This window comes from Cervus elaphus, chromosome 5 (genome assembly GCF_910594005.1).
Source record: "Cervus elaphus chromosome 5, mCerEla1.1, whole genome shotgun sequence".
Taxonomy (NCBI): Eukaryota; Metazoa; Chordata; class Mammalia; order Artiodactyla; family Cervidae; genus Cervus; species Cervus elaphus.
In genome coordinates this window covers 103,377,147-103,390,603 of record NC_057819.1, presented here as the reverse complement: position 1 = coordinate 103,390,603, position 13,457 = coordinate 103,377,147, and the positions used below count along the sequence as shown (strand labels likewise).

Genomic DNA, 13,457 nt, shown 5'->3' with positions numbered 1-13,457 from the left:
TCCCAACAGGGTCTTGATTTATCTATGTTCCTCCTCTTCCCCCATGCAGCTCAAGTGTTCCAAGGCACGTGCACCCTCCTTCAACCCTGACTGGTCCACAGGTGGGTCTATCAAGTTTGCCAATTCCAGAAGGATGAGAGCCAGTCAGTGCATGGAAATCTCCCAACCACAGAGATGGTTTCAAAAATGGGTATAGACTCCAACTGGAATTATGTGAGGAGAAGACAGCATTGTCTCAGATATTATGCAGTGCTGCAGCCATTTTGCCACCATGAAGAAAGCCAGGAGGAACTGTAGATAGTTACAGAGGGGGGTGCAGCTGAGAGAAATGCAGAGAGAGCTGGAAGCCACAGATTCAGATATCTTTGGTGACTGACTTATTTCTGGACTTCCAATTACTTGAACCAATTTTTTTAGGTCATTTGCGTACTAGGTTTTTCTGTTATCTTCAACACAAAGACTTCTAACCAATAGAAATATTCCATTTATCTCATAAAAGTATCACAGAAGTTTGAGTTCACCTTATTTTTTTGTAATGGGCTTCCCAGGTGGTACAGTTGTTAAGAATCTACCTCCAATGAGGGAGATGCAGGAAACATGGATTCAATCCCTGTCAGGAAGATCCCCTGGAGAAGGAAATGGCAACCAACTCCAGTATTCTTGCCTGGAAAACCCCATGGACAGAGGAGCCTGGCAGGCTACAGTCCATGGGGTTGCAAAGAGTTGGACAGGACTGAGCTCACGTATTTCTTTGTAGCCCGAACAATGTCTCCCCATCTGGACAGAACCTCCACCCACTCCTTTCTATTAGTATCTCCTGGCAGCTGCCTCTTTGAGTGATTGTTCAGCAATATGTTTAAAGGAGGACACCCTGGCCCAACTCTTCAAATCTCAGGATCCAAAGTGGTCACTCTTTGGTATCCTGTTAGGTCTCATAACTGTTGTCCTCTTAACTCTTTGACTGCAGGTCAGGATACCTGTGTGTAATGCCCCAGGTTTGCATCTTCCGCTAGTTTCCTAGTTGTTACTCTCAGAAGTCCAACATTCTTAATATGGTTCACAGGATGCTCTGTGTTCTGTCCACCGCCCTAGCTTCATCCTGAAGCCATTTCCCTCTTCCAATCTACTTTCCAGTTACACTGTTTTCTAGTACTTTCTCAAAGGAGCCACACTCTTGGGTCTCTAAACATTTAAGCATTACTGTTCTATTTGCCCAGCATCCTCTTCTTTCCAATTTTCACCTACTTTGGTTCATCCTTCCAATTTCAGCCCAACGGTTGCTTCCTCAAAGATGACTGATGTGACACCAGGACTAGTGTAGCTCTATGACCAGCTCCCATCCACTGAACCCTTCCATCTTCATAACATCCTCATCTTTGTAGCTACTAACTCAAAATCCATATTCACAGGCATGCTGGAAGCTCCAGAAAAGCACAGTCCTAGTTATGTTGTTATTGTTCCCTATCAGGTCCTGGTTCTCAGCACAGTGTCTGGCACAGAGGTGACCCTCAATATATATGGCTCATGACTAAATGAATAGTTTTGACTATTTTAAAATGGAAGTTATGGACCCGATCCATGTTTAAAGGCAGAGTACATTTCTGATGACTCATGTCTAGTGACTTGAAGAGAATGTCGAGAGTAATAAATATTCCCTGACTCCCTGTTTTCTAGAAAACATGCAGAGCATCAGCCTTATGACAACCATTTATATCTTAATTATAAGATATCAGGCTCTCAACCAGTCCTTCAGTACCCATGAGTTCCAGTTTCTAAAGTTCCTCAAAGTACATTGTATTCATCTTGCTCTTCTGATGAGAAAACTGAGATGTAAAGAGAAGTAACTTAACTTGCTAGTTATGTGCAAACCTTTTCACTGCCACAGACCATCATGTTGATTTTCAAACCTAGAGAACAACTTTGCTCGTCTAGTAAGTGAAGAGTCTGTGGTTGCTTGGGTTACCTTGTATCCAGGTCTGGACTCACGTGTGTGTGTCTACACAAGCTGCCATGGAGTATTATACCCTCTCAAAATTCCTATGCTGAAACTCTCCAAATGTACTAATATTTGTGTTTTTTAAAATAATTTTTACTGGAGTACAATTGATTTAAAATGTTGTGTTAGTTTCAGATGTACAGCAAGGTGAATCAGTTATACATAGATCCACTCTTTTTTAGATTCTTTTCCCATATAGGCTATTACAGAGTATTGAGTAGAGTTCCTTGGGTTCATAATACATTTGAAAATACATAGAGCTTAAAAATTTCATTGATCAGAGGTATAGACTGTCTCAGTTTCAGCCTCAGCTTTATGGACTCCCAAGGTTCATGTGTGTTAGAACACTCTCTTGTGGGTCAACCAGATGTCAATTTGCCTGTGGAAAGGTAGAGCTCCTTGAATGAGTTTATTCTAAGATAAAGAAAATCCAGGGGTATGGGATTTTTTGAATAAGCTTCTTAAAGTTTCAAGTCAATATAGAAGCAGGACCATTCTGAGTTTTTTAGACTCTTTTACTCTGCCAAACCAAATGGACCATTTGCCCCATGTCTGAGTCCTTTGTTAAAGGGAGGACAATACATGGAAATAGAATGAGCCAGTCCAATAAACCTTTTAAGAGAATACAGCACAAATGATATTAAATCAGATCTATTCCAACTGACTATTATAATACACTGGAGAAGGCAATGGCACCCCACTCCAGTACTCTTGCTTGGAAAATCCCATGGATGGAGAAGCCTGGTAGGCTACAGTCCATGGGGTCACACAGAATCAGACATGACTGAAGTGACTTAGTAGCAGCAGCAGCATTATAATACACAGTCTACTTCATTACACATCCTAGGAAGTGCTGGCACCTTGAAGATGGAGAAAGTGATGCTTATCAAGAGATGCTTGTGCATGGTAGGATGGCAAGTACTGAGGTGTGCTCAGGAGAAATAAAGGTGTTCAGCAGATGATGGGCAGAAGACAAAGGAACCCAGTGGGAGATAGAAGTACCTGGTAGCCAGGACAGGCAGAAATGGGACTAGAAAGGAGAATGGAAAGGAAAAGCAAGCGAAGAAGGTACCTAACAAGATGGTTGACTTATTTATGGAAATACGTGAGCCACACCACCATAACATGCTTGGGGTGGATTTTCTGGGGTCTGCAGTCTGTGTGGATAGAGGGCAAGCAGCAAGACCTGGATATGAGCTAAAGAAACTCGTTTTAGTCAGGTTACTGAAGAAGTAGTTTACAGAGTGATGGGAGGACCAGGGGAAGAGATACAAAAAGCAGGTGTGGAGCACTGGAAAATTTCTTAATTCTCCTTAAAAATTAAGCACTTACTCGGAATATTGATATCCTCAACAAAATAAAATAACTTTAATAATAGAATTTATTTTTAAAATAGAATAGCTAATAACAGATTCTGGAGAACCTGGACTTCTAAGTGAAGGAGGAAGGGAAAAGAGTAAAATCAAAAGAATGGACCAGAGGGAAATTCAAGAGAACCTGAGCTTCCAGGAAGAAGCACAGAAAGGAGCCCAGAAGTCGGGGGGTGGGTGGATGATGCCTGCCCTATGATCACTGTCAAGGTAACCATGGCAATCAACATGGAGCAGGCATGCTTCCCCTTGGGTGGATTCACAAGAAAGGAGTTTTACAGACACGTCCGGTATAATTTGGTTGCCTAAATATTCTATGAAGTATTAGGAACGTTGAACTCTGTTCAACATTCCTGGGGAATTTTCATTCACATAATAAAAAAATACAAGCTGCGACGTGGGTGATGTGACAACCCCGGAAAGCCCATTGGATCCAAGCATCCAGACTTCACTGCAGCAGAGGATAATCTTTGAAAAATTAGTCCGGGATTTGGTGATGTACAAATTCAGCTAAAGTGACAGATTTATGTGGCCCGGGATGATCCTGGTTTTGAAATGTAACATGAAATGCCAGACAGTGAGTGTTCCGAGACCACCAGCATCGGAGAGGCCTCTCCACTGGGCTGACGCATTATTTACGTTCAGCCCGCTTTGCACATCGAGCAGTTTCATTTTCAAAGTGAAGACCGGGGTCCTTGACTTCTAAACGGGAATTCTAGGCTGACCTCGGAGACATGTGCTTTCCTAACACACCCGGTTGGCACTGGTTCTAGGGTTGAGTTTGGGCAGAAGACACACCACACACTGTTTGCTTGTCATTGTTTGACTTTATTTACAAATCGTAAGCACGGCTGGGCCGCTGAGCACATCTCTCACTAAGGCTCTTGCCAGCCCAGAACAGATGGAGACATAAGTCAGGCCCAACTCTCTTCCTCTGCACCATCCCGTGGGAGGGTCCCAGGTCCCCTTGTACCATGTAAGTAGTTACTCTCTCCCCATGCACGCCCAGGGCTGACCCCACTTTGGGGCTGGAAGGAGAACAAGGGCTGCCAACTCGAGAGAGTGTTAAAAAGATGTTGATGCTTTACATGTATTGTTTATTTAAAAAAAAAAAAGTACACTAAAAAAAACCCCTAAATGTCTGAGGGGAAAATAGAATGGATAAGATTTATTCAGTCCTTCAAAAGAAGAAAAGAAATGCGTATAATAAAATGGCAGAAATAAACTCAGGCTTATCAATAATCACAATAAGTATAATTGAGTAAAAGTCCTCATTGAAAAATGGAGTTAAAAATATAAAAATAAATTTTTTTTTTGCTTTTAGAAGAAAAACACATGAACACCAAAAAGAAACATATTGAAAGATAAAGATGGAAAAAGAGTCAAATACAAACTATACAAACTATTTCTGTTTGTATATAGAAGAAAAATGTAATTTGATAATTCACAGAGGAGATAAACCAGAAGGCCATGAAACAATGGGGAAAATAGTTCAGCTCTACTAACTCTACTAACAAGTAGCCAAATACTAACCGCTCCAGTGTTCTCGCCTGGAGAATCCCAGGGACAGGGGAGCCTGGTGGGCTGACGTCTGTGGGGTCGCAGAGAGTCGGACACGACTGAAGTGACTCAGCAGCAGCAGCAGTCAAATTAGAGAGAGGAAAGAGAGGAGGGAGAAGGGACGTGAGGAGAACAGAGAAAGAGCAAAGGTTGGGGGGGAGGTGGGGCGAGGGGGTGATGGCGCATGTCAGCACAGTCTCATTCAAGGCAGTTAAAGTTATGCAGTTGATTCTACTTTAAATAAAATTATACCTTTCTCAATGAAAACCCAACAGGAAATATACATAACATGGTTATATACATAACTGGCAAAATCACCAAGCAGAGCTAGAGCTCCATCACTAGAACCCATGAGGTCTGAGATTTAGCTCCGTGCTTCTCCTACACCACAGGCCTCCCAGGTGCCACAAGTGGTAAAGAATCCACCCACTGGTGCAGGAGATGCAAGAGACACGGGTTCGACCCCTGGGTCGGGAAGATCCCCTGGAGTAGGAAGTGACAATCCACTCCAGTATGCTTGCCTGAAAACATCTCATGGACAGAGGAGCCTAGTGGGCTACAGTCCATAGGGTCACAAGGAGTGGGACACAACTGAACACCCCTTTCTTCCTTCTCCTGCATTACAGTAGCTCCAAAACTTAGCCAGAGAGAATAGTCAGGAACCTTCATTAAAATTCCCAGTTACATGACCTGTTCTTTTTCAGATGTTTAAACCACAGATGTGAAATGTTCACTCATTTTTGATATCTGTCCAGTTCTACCAAGATACCTAGCATCTATTTTTAAAGAGATTGCTGGGGAGCCCTCGACAGTGGGTGATAGAGAGCCAAAAGATTAAATATTTATCTTCCAAAAGGTTCCGACTTCAGATATTGGCTAAACAATGAGATTCCTGAACTGGAAGGTTGGGACAAGCTCTTGCAACATGGAAAATTTGCTCCCTTCCACCTGGTAAACGCTGCCAGGCTGGCGGTGGCATCTGGGTGAATAGATCCAGAAACCAGTTTCCAATAAACAGGGACTCTCGAGCCACAAAACTCTAGGCAAAGGGCCATCAGGGATGGCTATTAAGAGATGGTCTGGAGCTATGTCCCCCTACCATGGGTTTAGAGGAAACTTTCAAGTAATTTCCATCTTGTTTGGTCTAAGGAGGGTATTTATTAAAAGAAAGCTGCATGCTCTCACCCAAGTGGAGATGTGGTTTCTGAAGATACCAAGAGGGCAAGGACTGAGATGAGTATTTCATAATTTCTCAAGCTTTAAACTAAATTGTGAATAAAATGGTGAGTTGATCAGCCTTGTTTATCAAATCAGAAAGTGTCATGAAACAGAATTAATGAGTTTATTACAGTGCTTTCTCTCTAATCATGGGATGATCAAAATACCAAGGAAATTTCGAATTCTCAGACACAGAAATGAGGATTTGCTTATAAAGGAAGCGATTATGTTTGAAAGGACTCACTGACCCTGTAAGCCACATCAATAAGAATGAACATTCAAGTAACCCTGAATCCACACTGACAACCAGAGATGCAAAGGTGCTTTGCTTCAAAATGCAATGATTTTCCTGAGTGTTTATTTCACGCTGTGTCTCAAGGAATCCTTGATATGGGCAATTTAACTGCCTAACCTGTCTAACTGGGGCAGCTTTAAATAAAATACAATACACTGTCAACAGTTTTAGAAAAGTACAATGCTGGAAAGAATATGAGAAAGAATAGTGATATATATGTATAGGCTTCTCCAGTGGTTCAGACAGTAAAGAATCAGCCCACAATGCAGGAGACCCACCACATTCACTGACAGACTGCACCCTGCTTCAGTCACACCAAATTAAGACAATAACAGGAGGCTCTGTGCTTAGGACAAGCAGGCCCCTTAGATAGTTAGATGTGTATTTCAGTAACCATTTTAATGAACTCAAGTGCTTGCATATTCCCATACATTGCTGTTTTTGTTCAGCCACTAAGTTGTGTCCGACTCTATGTGACCCCATGGACTATAGCCAGGCTCCTCTATCCTTTGCTACTTCCCGGAGTTTGCTCAAATTCATGTCCATTGAGTCAGAGATGCTATCTAAACATCTCATGTTCTGCCTCCCCCTTCTCCTGCCCTCAATCTTTCCCAGCATCAAGGTCTTTTCCAATGGGTCGGCTCTTCACATCAGGTGGCCAAAGTATTGGAGCTTCAGCATCAGTTTTTCCAATGAATGTTCAGGGTTGATTTCCTTCAGTATTGACTGCTTTGAAATCCTTGCTGTCCGAGGGACTCTCAAGAGTGATCTCCAGCACCACAATTCCAAAGCATTAATTTTTCAGTGCTCAGCCTTCCTTATGGTCCCATACATAGACAAGCGCTAGAAGCACTGAGATGTCAGTCCTTTGTGACCAGCATTAATCTTTAGCTGTGACATATTCCCTAGCCCTGTCCCCCAACCCCCCCCAAAAAATCACATATAAACTGGCTTCTCCCTCTACCTCTTTGGAACAGTTCCCTCAAGCTACTGAGAGGCTATCTTCCAGGCTCTGATTCTCAGCAAGGCCCCAGAGGGACTTCCCTGGTGGCTCAGATGGTAGAGAACCCACCTGTCGATGCAGGAACCACGGGTTCGATTCCTGGGTCGGGAAGATCCCCTGGAGAAGAAAATGGCAACACACTCCAGTATTCCTACCTGGGAAATCCCATGGACAGAGCAGCCTGGTGGGCTGCAGTCCACGGGGTCACAAAAGAGTCAGACATGACTCAGAGGCTAAAACAACAACAAAGGCTCCGGCTAAGACAAACTCACAGCTCTGACACTGTGCACTTCTCTTTCAGCTGACAACACAATACTGAAGCCAGGAAATCGACACTGGTATAATACTGTTAACCGGACTACAGATGTTATTCGGTTATCGCCAGCTTTTACCTGCACTCATACCTGTGTGTCTACGCAGTGGGATCCCATGTGTAGATTCGTGTGATCACCATGGTAATCAGTGCGCAGGACAGTCAGTCACCACAAAGGAACTGCCTCACGTTGCCCCTTGCTGGCCCCACCCAGTCCCCACTCAATTTCTTTGAAATCACATGCATTCTCCATTTTTATATTTGGAGAATGCTTCATAAACGGAATGTATGCCACCTTTTAAGACTGGCATTTCTCAGTAAGCACAAGCTCATTGAGAGGCATCTAAAATGTTCCCTTTCTTCTTTTTAATAATATTTATTTGGCTGCACCAGGTCTTAGTTGCAGCACTCTGGATCTTCAACCTTCATCGTGGCATGTGGGATCTAGTTCCCTGACCAGGGATTGAACCTGGGGCCTTTGCATTAGGAGTGCAGAGCCTCGGCCACCAGACCACCAGGGAACTCCCTGTTTCCCATCTTTCTATCTATCACAGATTAGTATTCCATTATTTAAGTGTACCAGAGTGTCTTTAACCATTTCCTTGTTGAAGGACATTTTTGGATTTTATGAATAAAGCTGCTATGAACATTAGTGTACAGGTCCTTGAGTGAAGCTTTTATTTCTCGGGGATGAATGTCCAGGAGTAAGATGGCTGGGCTGCATGCTAAGTGTATGTTTACTCTGGTGAGAGCCGGCCAGTTTGTCCAGCAGCTGTCACATCTTACATTCCCACCAGCAAAGAGGAAGAGATCCAGATTCTCCACATCTTCACCAGCATTTTGTGTTATCGCTACTTTTTCTTTTAGCTGTAACAGGTGTTGTTTCATCATGGTTTTAGCCCACATTTCCCTAGTGGCTAGTCATGTGGACACCTTTTCATATGCTTTTCTGCTTTCTGTATGCTCTTTGTTGAAATGCCTCTTCTTGTCTGTATGTGTTTGCTAGGGGTACTGTAACAAAATACCAGAGACTGGATAGCTTCAGCAATCAGTTTTTCTGCAATTCTGGAGACTAGAAGCCTCAGATCAAGGTGTTGGTGGGTTTGGTTTCTCCAGGGGCCCCTCTCCTTGGCTTGCAGGATGCTGCCTTCTCACTGTCCTCACATAGGCTTTCCTGTGTGTGTCCAGATTTCCTCGTCTTATGAGGACACCCCAGTCAGATCGGAGCAGGACCCACCCTAATGGCCTCGTTTTAAATTCATTTGCCTCTTTCAAGGCCCTACTTCCAATTACAGTCACATTCAGAGGTCCTGGCTGTCAGGGCTTCTTCAATTTCTATCAATTTCTGGCTGCTCATTTGCTCAGTCGTGTCTAACTCTTTGCGACCCCATGGACTGTAGCACACCAGGCTCCTCTGTTCTCTACTATCTCCTGGAGTTTGCTCAAATTCATGTCAGTTGAGTCAGTGATGCCATCTAACCATCTCATCCTTTGCCACCCCCTTATCCTTTTGCTTTCAGTCTTTCCCAGCATCAGGGTCTTTTCCAATGAGTAGGCTCTTCATATCAGGTGGCCAAAGTATTGGAGCTTCAGCCTCAGCATCAGTCCTTTCAATGAATATTCAGGGTTGATCACCTTTAGGATTGACTGGTTTGATTCCTTGCAGTCCAGGGGACTCTCAAGAGTCTTCTCCAGCACAGTTCAAAAGCATCAGTTCTTTGGTGCTCAACCTTCTTTATGGTCCAACACTCATATCTGTGCATGACAACTGGAAAAACCTTAGCTTTGATTATACCAACGTTTGTTGGCAAAGTGATGTCTCTGCTTTTTAAGAATAGGATTTTTACAATAGGACTCCTCAAACTCAAATGTTTACATGAACCAACTGGGATCTTTTAAAAATGAAAATTCTCTTCCAGTAGGTCTTGGGTTGCCTTGATAGTTTTCATTTCTAACAATCTCCCCATTGATGCCATTGCTGCTGGTCCAAGAACCACATTTTGAGCAACAGAGTTTTAGAATTCAATGTTCCTCTGATATCCAGTAATAACAACTAGGTAACAAATTGTGGCTTCTTTTTTTATCAGCGAAAAGAACACCTAAATTTAAAGTATCACTAGAACACATGGGTTAACTTATGTTTGGCATCTTTGTGTCCTTATTTCCATGGTTCTAATTTTCTATTTTTATTTCTAGTCTTTATTTCTGTACATGTATTCTTGTAAATTTTCTCAAAACCTTTCTAGAACAAGGTGAACTATAAATAAAGATACGTGATTAAATGTACCCAGGAAGAATTCCATCCATTTTTCCCTTCAACTTTCAAAATCAACGTTTCTTGGCTTATATTATAAATGAAGAAATACATCATTTTGTACAGTATTACAGATTTGGAGTACACCTTGGCTATTTTTCCTAAATTATTCATGACTTCCATATTGACAATTACTTTCTCCTTGTTAAAAGAGGTTCTGGTGTGCTAGGCGATGCTTAGGACAGAATCTTCAGTATGATATTGCTTAATACATATTTGCAAGATGAATTACTTGCTACAAATATTATATCCTTATTATTAGCAACACAGTTCAAAATGCATTTGGTTGGAGCCCTTGTGGGACTTTCCTGGTGGCTCAGTTGGTAAAGAACCCCCCTGCCAGTGCAGGAGATGCAAGAGATGCAGGTTCGATCCCTGGGTTGGGAAGATCCCAAGGAGGAGGGAACAGCAACCCACTCCAGTATTCTTGCCTGGAAAATCCCATGGACAGAGGAGCCTCGTGGACTATAGTCAATGGGGTCACAAATGAGTCCGACACGACTGAGCTCACACGCACGCGTGGAGCCCTTGTGCACCATTGGTAGAAATGTAAAATGGAAAGAGTACTGTGGAAAACATTATGGTAGTTCCCCCCAAAATTAAAAACTAGATTGACCATGTTATCCAGAAATTCTACTTCTGGGTATAAATACAAAAAAAAAAAAAAAAAACTGAAAGCAGGTTCTCAGAGATATTTGTACACCGATATTCATAGCAGCCTCATTCACAATAGCTAAAACATGGCAATAACCCAAGTGTCCGCTGATGGATGGATAAAGAACAATGTGGTCTGTACATACAATGGAGTGTTATTCAGCCTTAAAAAAGGAAAGAAGTTCTGACAGCTATTACTGCTACAATGGATGAACCTTGAGGACAATATTTTCAGTGAAATAGGCCAGTCACAAAAGACAAATGGTATTATTCCACTTAGATACGATACTTAAACTATTCAAATTCCTAGAGACAGAAAATAGGATGGTGGTTCCCAGGGGATTAGGAGAAAAGGGAGAGTTATTATTTAAAGGAGACAGAATTGTTTTGCAAGATGAAAGGAATTCTGGAGATGGTTCACAAAACAGGAATCTTTAATACCACTGAAGTGTACAGTTAAACATAACTATAGTGATACATCTTATGTGTGTGTGTGTGTGTGTGCTCAGTAGCTCAGTCATGTCTGACTCTTTGCAACCCTTTGTACTGTAGCCCACCACGCTGTCTGTCCATGGGATTTCCCAGGCAATGATACTGGAGTGGGTTGCCATTCCCTCCTTCAGGGGATCTTCCCAACCCAGGGACTGAACCCACACCTCCTGTGTCTTCTGCATTTCAGGCAGATTCTTTACCATTGAGCCACCAGGGAAACCCCGTCTTACATATACTTTGCCACAATTATAAACAGGGGGAAATGTATTAGGTATTCAGTGTTTTTAAATGAAATCTAATGTTCATCAGTTGCAGAAAGAGATGCTTCCATCATGATAATACTTGGCATCTGTGCCCATTTTTAAATTGTATTTGCACTGCCTTGGTTTAGCCATGCAATTCACAATGGATTTCAACAACAATTTAACTTCTTTCTTTCTTCTTTTGCCAGATGACTTCCCATTAGGATGCTCTGCCTATGAAAATCTCTTCCATTTGCTTTTTGTTTAGTGGTAAAAGCCAATTTTAAAAATTATTTTTTTAACTGAAGTATAGTTGATTTATAATGTGTTAATTATTGCTGTTTAGCCAAGTGATTCCGTTATACATGTATATATGCACTGTTTTTAAAAATATTCTTTTCCACTGTGGTTTATCACAGGATATTGAATATAGTTCCCTGTGCTCTATAGTAGGACCTTAAAAAAAAATTAGCTTCAACTAATCCTTCAAGAAAATTGCTTTATGAAGTTGTGTTAATTTCTGCTATTCAACAGCATGACTCAAGTATAAGTATACATACACCCCCTCCCTCTTGAGCTTCCATCCCACTCCCCGCATCCTGCCCCTCTCGGTCGTCACAGAGCACAGAGCTGAGCCCCTGTGCTATAGAGCAGCTTCCCACTAGCTGTCCACTTCACACGTGGCAGTGGACACACGTCAATCCCAATCTCCCAGTGAGTCCCACCCTCGCCTTCGCCGCCGCGTCCACAAGTCTGTTCTCTACATCTGTCTCTCTTCCTGGCCTGCAAGCAAGTTCACCAGTATCATGTTGTTTATCCAGTCTATATATAAAAGCTTACATCTGCTAACCCCAACCTCTCATCCCCTTCACAACCACAAATCTCTTCTCAATGTCCATGATTCTATTTCTGTTTCCTAGATAGGTTCATTTTGTGCCCTATTTTAGACTCCACATATAAGTGATTTCATATGGTCTTTGTCACTTTCTGACATACTTCACTTAGCATGATAATGTCCAGTTGCACCCATGTTGCTGCAAATGGCATGATTTCATTCTTTTTTATGGCTGAATAGTATTCCACTGCTAATCCTAGCATTTGGCAAAGTGAGTTGAGCTTAGTTGCTGCTTAATAATGTTTAAATAAGCAAGTGGATAACTATGCCTTTTAAAACCAAGGAATGCAACTTTCTGCCCTTCTATTTGACCCAATTCTTATAAAAAGCTTTATACTTTCAAATGGAATGTCTTATCACAAATTTGAAAATGTCTTTCACAGTCTCTTCAACGAATGGTGCTGGGAAAATGGGACAGTCACATGTAAAAGAAACAAAATTAGATCATTCATTAACTCCATACACAAAAATAAGCTCAAAATGGATTAAAGACCTATTGTGAACCCAGATACTATCAAACTCCTAGAGGAAAAGAGAGGCTAAGCACTCTCTGACATAAATCACAGTAGCCTCTCTTCCCATCCATCTCCCAGAATAATAGTAATAAAAGCAAAAATAAATGAAAATGTCGTTCAGATTATAAATTCATGCCTGTGATGTATTTCTGAGTTCGCTGGGCTGTATTGTTTTCTCACACTCTTTGCCTTAGGATACACAGATCTCTGAGACCACAGAATCGTCCTCACGTTAAGAACCATGAGCAACACATTCTGTGCAGAATTTGTCCTACTGTCACCCTAGGTACTAGTCTGCATTTTTATGTGAGTTTTTCTGTTTGTTTTTGTACAGAAAGCCCAGTGTTGAGTGATTAGTAAGTGGTCTATGGACAGGCTTTTGAAATCACTGTGAATGCTGGAGGAGACTCCTTTTCATTTACTGAGACCACTTTACAGCTTTTTAAATGTTCAAAGGGGTTAGCAGCAAGTCACGTCTGCATATTGAAAACATCATGAATGCATGGAGAACTTCCCGTTGTTCTACCTCGAAGTTCATCCCAGCGACACATGTCCTTTGGCTTCCTTTCAGATGTGGCATTTATTCATTC

General features: G+C 42.0%; 1 long non-coding RNA gene across 6 annotated transcripts in view; it reads left to right on the top strand.

The window, feature by feature from the left end:
• Window positions 1-13,155, top strand: part of LOC122694752 — a 52,135-nt gene extending 38,980 nt beyond the window's left edge. For 2 of the 6 annotated variants that reach the window (XR_006341234.1, XR_006341231.1), the window contains 2 exons: window positions 50-101; window positions 11,667-12,977. This is a non-coding gene — a long non-coding RNA (uncharacterized LOC122694752). Of the gene's footprint in view, window positions 1-9; window positions 102-11,666; window positions 12,978-13,061 lie in introns of those variants that run through there. The other 4 variants (XR_006341233.1, XR_006341236.1, XR_006341235.1 and 1 more) reach the window with 4 other exon arrangements.
• The last annotated feature ends 302 nt before the right edge of the window (window positions 13,156-13,457 follow it).